We start from the raw sequence: 15,469 nt of genomic DNA, 5'->3' as shown, positions 1-15,469 counted from the left end.
AATTCAAGTCTCCAACACTACAAGTGATACGCTGAGGTGGTAGCGATACAATACTGGTGTTACCAGATCGGAGCAAGAATATACAAATCTGTATCCAACAATTTTATGTTGTAACTGTTCTGTCTGCTTGTAATTGTGCAGGTCGCAATTAACTACTGTCTCAATTTTACTTTTGTTTTAGATTAGGGATCTAGTTCAGTTATCCCTATTAACTGTTTTTTTTTTAATATATTCAAAATAAATGAATTTTTAACTTTCCCTATGCACTTGTTGTATGTAATTGTCACGTCATAAGGTTCGTTATTTTAAACCTGTACTAAGTTGTGCCTTAAGGGAACTCTCTCTCTCTCACTTAGGTTAAATAACCCCATTTCCCTTGGCTTATTTAAGGGGTACCTCTCTGTCTTTTACATAGATATATATGTACATTTAATTGTAATTTTCTCAGGAACTACTGAACAGATTTACACCATATAAGCAAAAGGCCTGAGTCTGAACCAAGGACTACAATTTTGCCAAATTTGGTGTAGTTCCGTTCAGCCGTTCGGGCTGTTACCGCGATGAATGGTACCCATAGAAAATTGCATGGGAAAAACACATTTTGGGACCCCCCTTTTTTCTCAGCCCCCACTTCACGAATCACCCCACGACTTTCAGGATAGAAGTGGACCAGAGCGCCCCACCAGTTTTGAAAATTTTGCGAAGATTCGCCAACCGGCGCCAAAGTTATTCCAAATAGAATGTTGCGGATTTCCTATGGAAAATAGGTCCTAACTATAACTACCTACTGGCGACTGCCAGTAGGTAATATATATATATGTAAAAGCTCCAAGGTTCCGTGCCTGATGCGGACGAAATAAAGAACTCGCAGGGGTGAGTTAAACAAATTTATTAAATGAACTCCTGCAACAACAGATGCGTTTCGCCGGTCGCCTTCGCCGGTATAACTAGGCGCGCCGGAAACAGACATAATTTAAACCAATCTTGAAATGGGCATAGACATGATTGAAGGACTTGGCATTTGAAAACAACAATACCGCCACATTGGAATGGTGTCAGATCCAACACACCATGATTGGTGCTCTTATTCAACAATGCCTCATTTGAATCAACCAGTGTCTTATTCAAAACAATTATTATATATCACAATTGCATGCATTGAATTTAGTCCCGTAAGGGCTTTTCAGCCTTGCATCACTGATCGCTAATTCAATAATGGGCACACACATGATTAGAGGCATTTACATGAGTAAACAACACTGCCATATTGGAATGGTATGAAAGCAATTAATCCTCGCTTGTACTTTTGTTTGACAATATCCCATTTAAATAAACCAGTGTCACAATCAAAACTATTTTCAAACTATGTTATGCGTCACAAGTATGTGAATCGAGAAGCATTGATCAGTGTTCCCATGCACCACCGCTGCAGGATCCACCTGTAATATAGAGGAAAGTGTAAAACGGGGACGGAGACTTTGGATTCCACTGGGGGAGCCGGAGGAGACCAGTCTACACCCAGCGGGTAAGCTAATCCAGTGCGCATTTACTCACGATAACGGGCAGTGGCAGAACGAGGGGGTATTCATGCAATGGGATTTAAGTGAATGTAAATGCTTACATTATATTCAGGAGAATGTTCTGTGAATCAGAATGCCGGGAAGCAGCTTTGGATATTTTTTTTAGAAGACCGGGCAATGAAACAGTAAGGAATAGCTCTGGAACAAGAGCAATCTCAAGCTTAGCCTCTCAAATTACAACCCTGGAGAAATTGTATGAGCATGAAATACGCAAGTGGTGGGAAGCAAGAACCCTACAAAGTTACATCGAAGTCAATTGTGTCCCTAGAGGACTTAGAATATATACAGTACTGGTGTATGAAAATCCTGACCTACTGCTCTTAGAAGAGTGGGTGGACAGGGCCGGACTGGGAACCAAAATCGGCCCGGGCAAAGTGCTTGGCCGCCCCCTTCCTCCCCCCAGGGGGTTGGGGGTGCCGCCGAGCTCATTGCCGGGGCCGGTTTTCGGCTGATTTTTTTACAGGGCCGATTTTGCAGCTATGCTGTGAAGAACCGGATTAACCCACTTACTGGGTCTCGGCGGCGGGGGAACGGCCCAAGTCTTCCATACCATCCATACTTAGTAAAAGGAGATAAAGGAGCCTTCGTCTGCAGGAGGAACACAGATTTGTTCAATAGCCCGGGCTATGGAACAGAGTCCCAAGCTAGTCAGAGACAAGATAGAGGAGGCTGCTGCTTTAGTCCGCAGCTTACAAGCCTTTTATACTTTTTCATTCCAGTCTTTTGGCTGTTAGTCCATTGTTCAATCAGGGCAGTGTTTGCAGTTGATAACCAGACCCAGACGATATTTGTAGATGGTGACCTGGTCAAGGCTTGGTACACAAATCATTGTTCACTCAGCTCGATCAAAGCTTTGGTCTTTCAGGTCATTGTTCACTCAGCTTGACCAAAGCCCGGTCTTTCAAGTCATTGTTTAATCACCCTGATCAAGGCCCAGCAGTCAGACCATTGTCCAGATAACCTGATCACGGTGTCAAGGATGTTTACCAGGCTGGGAGCAGGAGATGGAAAACAGATCATTTACTCAGGGCTTGAGTGTCTCATGGCTTGAACTGCAAAGAATAGGGGGGTTGGGTGTGCGACAGTTCTTGGGCAGAAATGCAGGCTGCAAGATGTTTTTTGTCGTGTCAGTTAGAATTTTCCCAAGCAACGACCAGGTGGGTCGTGTGGAAGTGTTTGACACGAGATGGCAATGAAGAAACAATGGAGTCCCGGTACAAATGATGCCGATCAGAAGAACACTTTTCCTCAGGTTCAAAAATGGCCCTGTAAAAAAAACGGCCCCCAGGGGCCCAAAACCAGCCCCCACCCTTGCAGCACACCGGGGGACTGCCCGGTGCCCGCAACGGCCAGTCCGGTCCTGTGGGCGGAACATACGTTTACCTCCTTTCAGGGTATGCTAACTATTCTGGTGAAATTCACATGGAGTGACAGAGAAAGCACTTAAGGACATTCAAGACCGGGAGAATGAGCTTGTGAAGGAAGATGATAAGACAATAATAATTGTTTTGAATATAACACTGGGTGATTCAAATGAAGCATTGTTGAATAAGAGCACCAATCATGATGTATTGTTCTCACACCATTCCAATGTGGCGGTGTTATTGTTTTCTCATGCCAAGTCCTTCAATCATGGCTAGGCCCATGTCAAGAGTGGTTTAAATTATGTTCGTTTCTGGCGTGCCTGGTTACACCAACAAAGGCGACAGCCAAAACGTGTCTCTTTTTGCAGGAGTTAATTTAATACGTTTGTTGAACTCACCCTGCGAGTACTTTATTTAGTGAGCATCAAGCACGGAACCTTTGAGCTTTAATTTTACACGTGGGTACACCCCCGCGAAAGAAGCAGCCGCACGCTAGTGCACAGGCAAAAGTGACAGAGGAGCATTGATTCCTCCTTATTAGACCTCTTCCTAAAATACTTTAAACAATCCATGCGTGTAGTTTAAAGTCTTTCCCAAGCAATGTTTTCTATTTTTAAAAAGGTTCTGCACAACTTCTTTTTTGGGCAAACATAATTGCCAGTCATGCCACAGTAATATATGTAGCCCTAGACCCCTCAATCATGGGGTCGCATTGACATAAAAAGTCATCCAGCTGGGGTTACGCACTCAACTTCTTTAATGAGGCCATCATAGGCATATTAGTAGTTGCAGAAATCCCCGAGGCACTTATACAAGTTCTGGCCTCTCTGGGCTGTCATAGTCTTCCAGTGTTTAGTAAATGTGCAAAGATAAATATCTTTTGTTTGTCCCTGAATCACCTGAGTCTTAATCAGTTGCTTGAATGCCGGGTACATCCACTAGATAAACCCAAGAAACAATGTATATATAAAACCCAGTGGCGGATGCCACTGGGTAGTTATAGTTAAGTCATCATTTCCATAGGAAATGTGTTTTTTGTATTGCTAATAACTTTGACACTGTTTGACAAATCTCCACAAACCTTTCCAATAGAGTGTTTTTGTTTGCCCATGTGCATGTAAAGTTGTGGAGAGATTGTCAGGTGGGGACAGAGAAAAAAATAAAGGGGTCCCAAAATGCAAAATACACATGCATTTTCTATAGACTTCTTTAAAAAGCACCACTGCAAAAACTGCTGACTGGAATAACACTAAATTTATCAGGAAGCTAGATCTTGGTCCACAAATTGTGCTGTTTAGGTTGAGCCTAGGCAGTGCATGTGCTGGTCTGCGAGACATGCTGTATTCTCTTCTACGAGCTTTGCTTCCATTCTTCATCTGTTGTTTCGTAGAACTCTTCTTTGTAAATTGTTGCAGCGCAGCATTCCACACTTTATCTTGAAGTATGGTGGAGGCACCTTTCTTTTGGCGTAGCTCTCCCACCTTCATTTTTTAATAACTTGGAACATAGCTTAACTTTCAGCGAGGTTCCCATTTCACGAGTGCAGCGCTTTATCTTTTAATTGCAGCTTCGCGCTGCATCTCCCCGTGGGGTGCCCTTCCTCCCTACACCAAAAAAAGCCTGCCTATTCTATGCTCCTGCCAGCCCCACTGCATATCTTATGGAGACCACTCCTTCCTTGTTGGATGGTTTGTCGCTCTGTCTGGAATAGATAAGCCGCTGCCACCAATTTGGGAAATTATGCCTCTCCACGGCCAGTGGCAAGTCACAACAGTCTCCGAGCCCCATCCCTCCCTCTCACTGTGTCCGTGAGGCTGACCTAATGTAAGTCCCATTCAAATTAGGGCAATTATTAACCTATGTCAGAGTGCAGGTTCAACTGCCGCGTTACATTGCAGTTTCCATAATGAGAACAATTACCACGCTCCATCTTCGAGAGCTCTGGAGGTTTCGGGAGGCCGGGCGCTTTTAATGTACCTGTAAATTTTGCTGTACCCACAATAACGTGCTGCATGACTAAATGCTTAGGTCCCAAAGGCAAGACCGAGTGTAATGCAAATGCTTGTTTTGATTTGGCCCTCCTCCCCGAGCCATCCCCCAGGGCCCTATTAAATTATTATGGGAAGGGGGCACACAGCACCCCTCGCCGAGCCGTATTTATTATTATTATTATTATTTGGCCCCGGGGACCCCATCCCCTGGGGACCAATGTATTTAAAAGGAGAGTGCCCACCCAACCCCCCTGCCGGGGCATTAAAAAGGACTAGGGAACCCATCCCCAAGGGCTGTCACTTCAAAGAAACAGGGGGGCAAACCCCCATCCTAGAGCCTTTGATGGCCTCAGGGACCCCATTCCTGAGGCCTGCTCACTTGCTGTGTCCCAAGGAGCCCATCACCAGGACACCGTTGTTTCCCTACCCACACTACCATGGTCAGGGAAACATTTTTGCTTCGATCTGGCGGGAGCATTTTCAAATCTCCCGCCAAATGGGAGCAAAAGTTTTGAAAATGCTCCCTCTGGTTGGAAGCAGACTTGTGATCTGATTCCCTGCCCGACTGGGGTTGCGGGAGCACTAGGTCTTCCCCTGCAGCTCCTAAAGTGCTGCTCCTTCGGTGCCCCAGTTGGGCACTGGGGCACCCACCTATAACTGATATGGGCCTCAGGAGATGGGGTCCCCCATGGTCAAAATAGGCTGGGGGAAGGGGGCTGTATGGTGGAGAAGTGTGGCTCAATGGTTAGAGCGGCAGACCCTGATGCAGAGGTCTAGCCCGGGACCAAGGTTCAATTCCCCACCTCGGCGGGTCTTGGGCTCAAAATTCCATGGACCTGATAATTCTCGCCTCGGTGCCTATTCCAATTATGGAGTCCCACTCTGCAACTCTGGGCAATAGCTTGCTTAATCTCCGCAACGGCCCCCACAACGCTAAGGATGCCTGGCCTCCACCTTGGGGGTGCCCAGGAGTGGACGCCTCACTGGGAAAGCCAGGATGGGTTCCACAGCAGTATTCGTACAAGCGCCTTGAGACCCTTGTGGGTGAGTAGTGCGCTATACAAGTATCAATTTACATTTAATTTACATATATGGCCCCTCTCTGCTTTTGAAAAAAGGCACTGGCCTAGGGAATGGGGTCCCACTCCCATTTTTTCAAAATATTTTGCCCCGAGGGATGGGGTCCCCCATGCACAGGAAGGCCCAGGGAGGGGGGCCACAAGCCTCTGCCCTTTTTGATCAGCTTTGGCACCAGTGGAAGTGGTTCCCGGGGCCTATTTGGGCTCAAAAGCTGTGCACAGTAGCCTGCGGGGTGTTGGAAGCAGGGCCTAGCTGCAACACAGGCCCTGCAGCTAACCCCTTGCCGCGCATGACCAAAGGCTGTGCGTGACGGGTGGTTGGCTTTATGTATGGCAATAAAATGTTACTTTACTTTAAAAAAATTCCAAAGAAATTCACTGAAAAAAACAAAGGCTAAAGTAAAATTATAGTTAGGTGTGATAAAAAGATCTGTTTTTGTTTCTTTTTAGACTTAGAAATTCACTAAAAAAACTTGAGCTTAAAGTAACATTAAAGCTAGGTCAATATGTCAGTGGCATTAACGTTTTGAACTAAAAAAAAAACACAAAAATTCACCAGTTATAGTTATTTGAGCTAACTATAACTTGTGTTCCCACTATGCACTGTTCATGACTTTATCACTCATAACATGTTCTCTGACATCATTTATGACATCACTGATGAGATCTCAAATCACATCATTGATGTAAGCATTTTCCTTTAAGTATAAGATGCATTCTCAAGTGTGTACAGTTCTTAGAACATTCTGTTAGATATGGTAATCAGGCATGGAACGCTGTGGGGTCATTGCAGTGCTGAATGCACAGCTGTGCACACCTGGAACGGCTACTTCCAAGTGAACCTTGTGGCCGTGCTACTTTGTTGAATAAACTCTGGAACAACATTTCACTTCATGCTCTTTTACTCGGAGGCCACCATTACATCACTCATCCTCTTCTATCTCTATATGTCTCGTGCGCTCTGCCTTTCGCATCTCCTCACAATCGTCCTTCCATCTACCCAGTTTCCCTCTGCCCCTCCCCCATCTCTTGCTTACCGCTACTTCACATCGCTGGCCCCACTGCACAGTTCTACCTGTTTCTGTGTGCGAGTTACATTTGCAGGGACTGGGAAATAAACTTGGTCGGGGAACAAAAATAAAAGGTGCCCCATTAGTGAGCAACAGGTCTTAAACAAAAAAAATCGGACCCCTATTTGCAAATCAAGCCAGTTATCAACTTGTAAAGATAATGGGCGTGCAAGTCTGCATGCAATTGTGCTGCTGCAGGCGAAGTTTGTAGTAATAGCAGAGAAATCAACATTAAAATTTTTAAAAAGTGAAACGTTAAAAAACGGCCCACCTGGCAATAAAATCGGCCCACAAACTACAACAAAAAAACATAAAACGGCCCACACACTGATCTGTCAGACGAGGCCATTGGGCACTGTCTGGTTGCCTTATAGGCCAGTCCGACAATCGCAATTGCCCATACCTGTTATGTGTGGATCAAATCTGCGCTCCCTCTGTATCTGTCGGCTGTGCTCATGAGTCTTGGTACAAACATTTATACTAAGCGAGAGAGAACGACTGACAGTGCAATTGCGGCCCCCGGGGGAAGTAGGGTTGGTAGACCAGTCTTCGCCTGGGGTTTTTAGCACGAGACCAGGACAGGGTTGTAGTTAGGGCTAGGGGTGGGGTTAAGTGTTAGGGTATAAAGAGGGCAGGGGAGGAGTTTTAGCCTCTTCAGTGCCATTAAGGTAGGGTCGCAATGTTAGTTGATCCACCCTCCCACCCTACAAGTTACAGGAGTGGGGAACGGGCTAAGGACCCGATATAGCATGCCAGTTTTAGGAAAGGTAAAGTTGGGAGTAGGGCTGTGAGACTGTGGAGGGGTGGGGAGTCTATGATGGGCATACTCATCCCCCCTGGGGAGGGGGTTACAGGTGCATGATGGAGGTGCGGGATGCAAGAGTGCGATGGTTGGAGATGCTGGAGGAGGTTGAAAGAGAAGGGTGGAAGGATTGGAGGAAGGGAGGAGATCGCTGAGAGAAGCGGGAGAGAGTAACTGGAGTATGGGAATGGATGGATGAAAGACATGACGTAGGGGATTGTTGATAAGTTATTGATGTTTTTGGTTAATTGCTGTTGTCAACCTTGTCCTAAATAAATAGCCTTTTACACTAACGTTCAGCGTTGGATTGGTTATTGCGCAACGCTTGAAATTGTTGAGGCAGGAAATGCGTCCATGCTTCTCCCTGCCCCGTACCGCGCGCTGGCAGTGATGGCATCGCGCCCACCCTGCTCTCCTGCGCGTACGATGCACGAACAGAGCTGCCACTGCTGACCGAGCTGCATGAGCAGCAAGTCGGTGCCTTTCGCTGTGTTGGTTGTTATTATGTCTGCCAGTCAGGCGCTCAACACCCATTGGGCTGACATGGCTTCAGCCCCCTTATCCCCCCTGCCCCGCCCCCGCCCCCCGCCCCCTATCTCCCCCTCCTTGCCGTGTGTGTCAGCCCGGGCTGAGACAGCTTCCCGGGCACACACACAGCCGCACCCGAGTGCTTCACAGGTCTTTAAAAGACCATTTACATGTTAACGAGACTTTGTTGTTCGTTAGCCCCTTCTTAGTGCCCCTGCATCTCCACTCTGCCTGTGCTGGAAGAATTAGCCCCCTCTCCGCCCCCCCCCTCAGGCAACCCCTTCCCCCGAAATTTGTCTCTAGTTGCGCTTCTGCCGCCAGTGACCTCCCGCTCCGGGAGTACAGCGCGGATTTATAGTGGTTGATGATACTCGGATATTCCCTGCAGCACAGCTCCGGTTACATGTGTGTCTTTTTTTTTACAAAATGTTTGAACTGTGGGGCCGGCCGCGGAGGAGAGTGTTTTCATTAGATATGGCTGCTGAGAAAGATCCAGGTGTTTCACGTCTCCTGTGCTGACCTCTGTGATAAGCGAAGCAGGCCGCATTGAAAGTTACTGTGAAAAGGAAGGGAGCCGGGATTTGAACAAATATTTTTAAGAGGCCAGACATCCTGTGCCCGCACCAGCATTTACCAGACATTTGCCCTTTTGCTAACCTCAAACAGAATACAGGACACCGAGGAGACATGGTGGGATCAACAGCCTGTGCATATTTAAATGGGATGCTGGCTGCCAAAATAACACATCTGAAAAACTACATTTGTGGAGCAGCACCCTCCTCCCTTCACCAAGGGGGGGAGGGGGGGGGGGGGCGGGTGGGGATTAGGTGGGAGTCAAATGTGTGCGCGTATATGTATATCACACATATACTTAACATTGGTAAAGCAACAAAATAATAATAATAATGATAATTGTATACCAAGCGTCAGCAAACATAAATTGAAGGAGAGATTGTCACAGAAGTCCTTTCTGGGAGGATGCAGACAGATACATATGCAAAAGCACATGCCCCAGTGTTTCCAAAACCAGATGCTTTTAAACTTGCACCAGCATTATCAAAGTCACTAGTTGCAGCGTGCCATTTTGAAATTGCATCTTCTATATGTTCAAGATAGTCGCCATGACATTCTTTCTATAGAATTCCTGAATAAAAAACATATGTATATTTCTTTGTTTCAAACAATGACCAGATTGACAAGTTCCTGCCCACCCCATGGCCTTGATCATAGTCACAAGTAATAATGCATGCACACAATGTATACAAAGTATACATAGGAGGTGCTCCTGGTGAAAATGTTACAAAATGCACAAACCGTGATGCTGTCAATGTTCTCAACAAGAACTCCTCAGCAGACCCACTCAACCTTGCAAACTACAGACCAATCTCCCTGCTACCCTAGCCAGCCAAGGTCCTAGAAGAAGCCAACAAAGGACGTCTCACTGACCACCTCACCAATCACCACGTAGTCTGGAATCAGACTCAACCACGGCACTGAGATAGCCCTCATCGCAGCAACAGATGACAGCTGATGATCCTGGACAAAAGGGAACCAGCAGCCCTCACCATATTCAAACTGTCAGCCTTCAACACAGTCTCCCACTTTATCCTGAAAAAACAAATACACAAGACTGGTATCCAAAGACCCAACCTCAAATGTGGCCGCACATTCCTTACCAGAACAACCCAGGCAGTCAACTTGCCACCTTACTCTTTCAAAGCCCAGAGCCTCATTTGCTGAGTTCCTCAGGGCTCCTTGCTCAGCCCCTCTTCAGAATCTAAATGATCCTTCTGGCTGACGTCCTCCGAGCACACAGCATCAACATAGTCATCTATGCAGATAACAACAAACGAATACTGTCCCTCTCGGACAACACACCAAACAGAAGGAACAACTTCATTACCTACATGACCAAAGTGGCCACCTGGATAAAGTCCAACAAACTCGAGCTGAACACTGACAAGACCAAAATTGGGATTTCCAGAAAAGATGCCTTATTATGAGACTCTGCAATGTGGCATGCAGACCTAGGATCCACCCTTGTCCCCAGCTTACAAGCATAAAACCTCAGGACCACCATCAATGACTGGACATGTCTGCCCAGGTCAACTTCACAGCCACAACCTGCTTCCACCCTCTGAGGATGTTGAGAAAACTCTTCAGGTGACTACCAAGCAACACTAGAAAGACTGTCACCCAAGCCTTCATCACCAGCAGACTAGACTACGGGAACTCGCTTCACTCAGGAATCAGCAAGCAATTCACAAAAAGCCCACAGAACGTCCAGAGTGCATCGGCCACACTCATCCTCAACCTTCCACACCAGTCCCCTATCACACTGCACCAGAGCAAACTCCACTGGCTCCCTTCACACAAGTGGGCATATCTCAAGATCTCATATCTCAAGCTCCTCACCCATGCATACAAAGTACTGCACAACACAGGCCAGCCTACATACACTTCTATCAACCCTCCAGGCACCTCTGCTCAGCCAGACTCTTTCTGGCAAATGTTTCACACATGAAAAAAAAGTAGATCAGGAGGTCGAGATTTCTTGTACATTGCTCCAAAGCATGGAACGACCTCCCATTCTACATTAGAGCTTTCTCCTCTCCTTCTGATTTCTGCAAGAAGCTGGAGACTTGGTTCTTCAAGTAAATTTATACATGGCTAGCATCCGTGGGATGCACCAGGGTACTCTTACTGATGATAGTGGCTAAAAAAATACACACAGCATAACATAACATAACAAGTCGCGAGTAGGCAAAACACAAGGCACAACAGATTTTAAAGGTACATGTTTTGGCTGAGTAGAAAAAATACTGTCATGATCAAGTTTTAAATAGCTTATAATGCTCATAACTCAGGAAAACCTCAAAAACTCATTAATTGTCAACGTTTTGACCTTCTAACAGATCAATTGAATGGGTCTTCATCACAACAAGACACCGGGAGAAGTAGAACCCTCTACCTCAAGCAACAAAAACGTAGCAAGACAAACATGTGAATCAGCGCACATACTCATGGATAACAAATTATTTCTAAAAAATACAGTACATTAATGTTCCCATTCGACTCTTCATTCATGGTGGGAATCTTTTTGTCTTTTGATTCACCTGCAGCACTGCTTATGTATATATTGTGTGCATATATTGTTCTAGATCAACTATAGATGATTACAAATGGAAAATCATGATGTGTGTGGTCTAATGCTAGTCATTGTTTTATTTATAAATTACTTATGTTGGGTGCACACATCTTTTTGACTCTCTCCAAACAACTATAGGCATTCGCAAGTCTTTGGGAAGGAACCATAGTTTCTGTTTTTGCCTTACATATCCAAGCTCCTAGGGATATCAGTTGGTCCAATTTGTGTTTATTTAAATCGTGGCTAGTCCTGCCCACACAGCATGCTGCATGCACTGTGCACACATTCTGCAGCGGTTATTGTCCATGATCGAACCGGAACCTTGATAGCTCATCCCAATAAAATCGAAATCAATTATACTTTCTATAAGACTTTCTATAAGACCTAGGAAGACCGTCACCCAGGCCCTCGTCACCAGCCGACTGGACTACGGCAACGCCCTCTACGCCGGTACCACCGCCAAGCTCCAGAAGAGACTCCAGCGGATCCAGAACGCCTCAGCCAGACTCATCCTCGACATCCCACGAACCAGCCACATCTCCGGACATCTGAGAGACCTTCACTGGCTCCCCGTCAACAAAAGAATCACCTTCCGCCTCCTCACCCACGCACACAAAGCCCTACACGACCAAGGCCCGAGCTACCTCAACAGCCGAGTCAACTTCTACGCTCCCAAACGCCACCTCCGATCAGCCAACCACGCCCTCGCCGCCGTCCCCCGCATCCGAAGAGCGACTACAGGAGGAAGGTCCTTCTCCTACCTGGCCGCCAAGACCTGGAACTCCCTCCCGACCGACCTGCGCCTGACCCAAGACCACCTCTCCTTCAGGAAGAAGCTGAAGACCTGGCTGTTCGAGCAGTAGCGGCACCCCCCCCCCCACCCCCCCCCCCCCCCCCACCCCCCCCTCCCCCAGCGCCTTGAGACCCTACGGGTATGTAGCGCGCTTTATAAGTGGCACTGATTGATTGATTGATAAATGAACCCAGGGTTGCTGACACCCGTCTCGATCACTGCATAGAGACCAAGTTTACTAGGTCCATACGTGATGCTCTGCTCCAGTACAGGTTTTTTCTTTGAATCTTGAGCCCTGTAGTCCTGGACAAACAGGACTCCAGGGCTCAAAATTCAAAGGAAAAAAGGGAATGAACAGGACTACAAGCTCCAGAAATGAAAGAAAAGACATGAACTGGAGCATCACATCATGCATGGACCTGAAAGACTTGGTGGGGCTGGATCAGAAAGTAACCTGCACTCTTTAAAATTGATTTACGATTGTTTTAAAACAATGTTTTACTTTATACGACGTGTGAGTAATCCATAAGCATGTTTTTTGTGATACTGTATAGTATTATAATTACATTTATGTAGCGCTTACTAGCCCCTGACGAGGCGTTGAAGCGCTTTATGCCAGGCAGCACGGTGTTCTGAAACCCAGTACTAATGGCTAGTCCACTGTGATAGATAGATAGATAGATAGATAGATAGATAGATAGATAGATAGATAGATAGATAGATAGATAGATAGATAGATAGATAGATATCCATTATTATTTACACAACGGCTTGCACAGCTCCTCATTGTCCCTTTGATAGGCAGCGTATTATAAATTGTAATAAGCAACACAAATAATACTATATGTAGAAGTAATGCCATCAATTTATTTTAAGAGGCGCTATCATAAGCACAGACCTCATCTCACCCTACCCCCACTTAAGCCCTCCTAGCACCACCCAGCCACCAGAGCACAGGAATGCTTTAATTCAATAATAGGATTAATCACACAGCAAACACTTTTTTCCATAAATAGTTGCGCTGTAACCCCAGCAGCAGCGACACAACCACACATAAATCCAGTTCGCCCTGGCCATCCAGACGACTTTACAAACTTGTATCTATCCCAAGAGCTCAACAAATAACTACCGAAGAGTCATCAAACTCCCATAAACGAAAGAAAAGGCAAGCCCTGTGCAGACATCTCTGCGAACCCGTTCTCTACCCTTCCCCGCCCCAAGAAGAAACCGTGCCAGGCTCTGCAGCAATCTCAGCGTAGACTCGCCGATACTGTACTTTATTAAAGTTTTTTAACTTCGTTCGTGCCCTCAAACATGCACCGCCTGCTGTTTTTAAGCCACTGCTGGGCAGGCAATTGCAACAATATTTAAAGAATAAATTGCACTTACCCGTAGTCTTGTGTGCCACTCACATTCCTATCGTCTGGGAGCGTGCTGGCAGTAACACGGAGCAGACTCCAACCTGACAGAGTATTAGTTGTAAAGGAGGCGAAAAGCTCGACTTTCCAGCAGCGGAATACCCAGGTGCACCCTGGGAAACGAGGCAAGCCAAATGAAACAATCTGAAGCAGCGAAACATGATAACAAAAGTGACCACCCCCCTGACTGGCTACATTTAAACCCCTCAGGCAATGCGCTACTTCAGTTATAACAATTCGCTTTCTCGTAAATGTGTTGTTTTCAGTTAGGTAAGTGTGTAAGTGTAGTTTTACTTCCGTACAGCATTTGATTTTAGTTCTTGGATATTTCTGTTTCTTTTCACAACCAACCCTACAAGGAAATTCCCATCGAATATTTACAATTAATCTCTTTGGATCCAGGACTTTCCCAATGGATTATTAGACATGTTTATGCACAAACAAAAATATCAGCGCCTAAGTAGGTGATCAAATATTGCCTTCTCCAGGATCAATTGAAAGATCCTTCCACCCCACAGATGGTAGCCCCTACTTCAGATAATCAGAATGGTGGTGCGTCTGGTTTAGTGTTAAATATTTGCTAACTTTCGGGTCCAACTCCAGGACTGATTTCACATCTTTCTTAACCCTGAACCGTGGAATAACATAACTCGAAATCGCATCACATGTGCTGAACACAGATGAGAAGAAAGAGGCAGCTGTGGTTTCAGGCCCAAGCTACATCATGAGACAGTATCAACAAGAAAAATCCTTTCTGGGTTGTTAGCTTTTTAAGTGGCCTATGGGCCTACACACAAATATCAACTTATTGTGCTGTATAGTGACACAGGTAATTATTGTAGTACGACACTGAAATTCATTTTAACTCTCTAATTTTATTCTTTATACAAAAAAATGTTTTATATTAAAACCATTTTGTAATCCACATATTATATAACATTTTTCCACTCATATACTCTGGTACAAATTCCACACTTCCTGTAACATTTCCTTTTACAATTCAAAACTCAGAGTAAATAGTTCATACAGTGTAGATAAATTTGAACATAAATCACAATTCAATAAATAACATCCTAATAATCAATATTAAAACCAGCAGAAAAAGTCCTTTGTCGACGCGTTTCGGTGCTTTGTTATAAATCTTACAACAACTTCTTCAGGCCAGAGCTTACTTAAAAACAGTGTTTCTTCATTCTAAAAAAACGAATACATACAGTTTGTATCATTTGTCTAATTGAGAGAGAATTTGATTCTATCTTTGCGAGTCATGTTTTTTACCGTGTCACTACTATGTATTTATTCATATTATGTAAATCAGCATTCTTACTTAGGTTATCTTGCCATAAATCCTTCACTTGGGATTCTGAACCTGAAGTATTTGTGTATTCATGGTCCTCTTCGTGTAAATGACAGCTAATGAAATCCAGTGGAAGTTAAGAGAAAACTTGTTTGGATAAAGATAAAGCAGAAACCAGACAAAATTGGCTGCTGGGAATGTGCAACGACTGAGCATATAGGGCCTGAAATCCCAAAGCAGGATTTTCGTTTTGAAAATGGAAATAAAAATGCTGCGTTTGCCTTGAGAGCCATTCCATGGCGAGGGGAGCATTTAGGAGGTTTTACTGCCAGGGTTTTTCTAGTGGTGATGGGCAGTGAAAACAGACCTCTAATTCCACCTAAATTAGGTGGGCAGCAT

General features: G+C 45.3%; 1 protein-coding gene across 1 annotated transcript in view; it reads right to left on the bottom strand.

Moving 5' to 3' along the window:
- The window catches only part of TMEM98 (transmembrane protein 98), a 342,838-nt gene extending 328,984 nt beyond the window's left edge, over positions 1-13,854 (bottom strand). Inside the window, exon 1 of the mRNA XM_086923789.1 lies at positions 13,745-13,854. The gene's annotated coding sequence lies outside the window, so the exon portion shown is untranslated. The remainder of the gene's footprint in view (positions 1-13,744) is intronic.
- Between the last annotated feature and the right edge of the window lie 1,615 nt (positions 13,855-15,469).

The sequence above is a fragment of the Lissotriton vulgaris genome, chromosome 5, assembly GCF_964263255.1.
Source record: "Lissotriton vulgaris chromosome 5, aLisVul1.2, whole genome shotgun sequence".
NCBI classification, from domain to species: domain Eukaryota; kingdom Metazoa; phylum Chordata; class Amphibia; order Caudata; family Salamandridae; genus Lissotriton; species Lissotriton vulgaris.
This window is presented reverse-complemented; position numbering and strand designations above follow the sequence as displayed.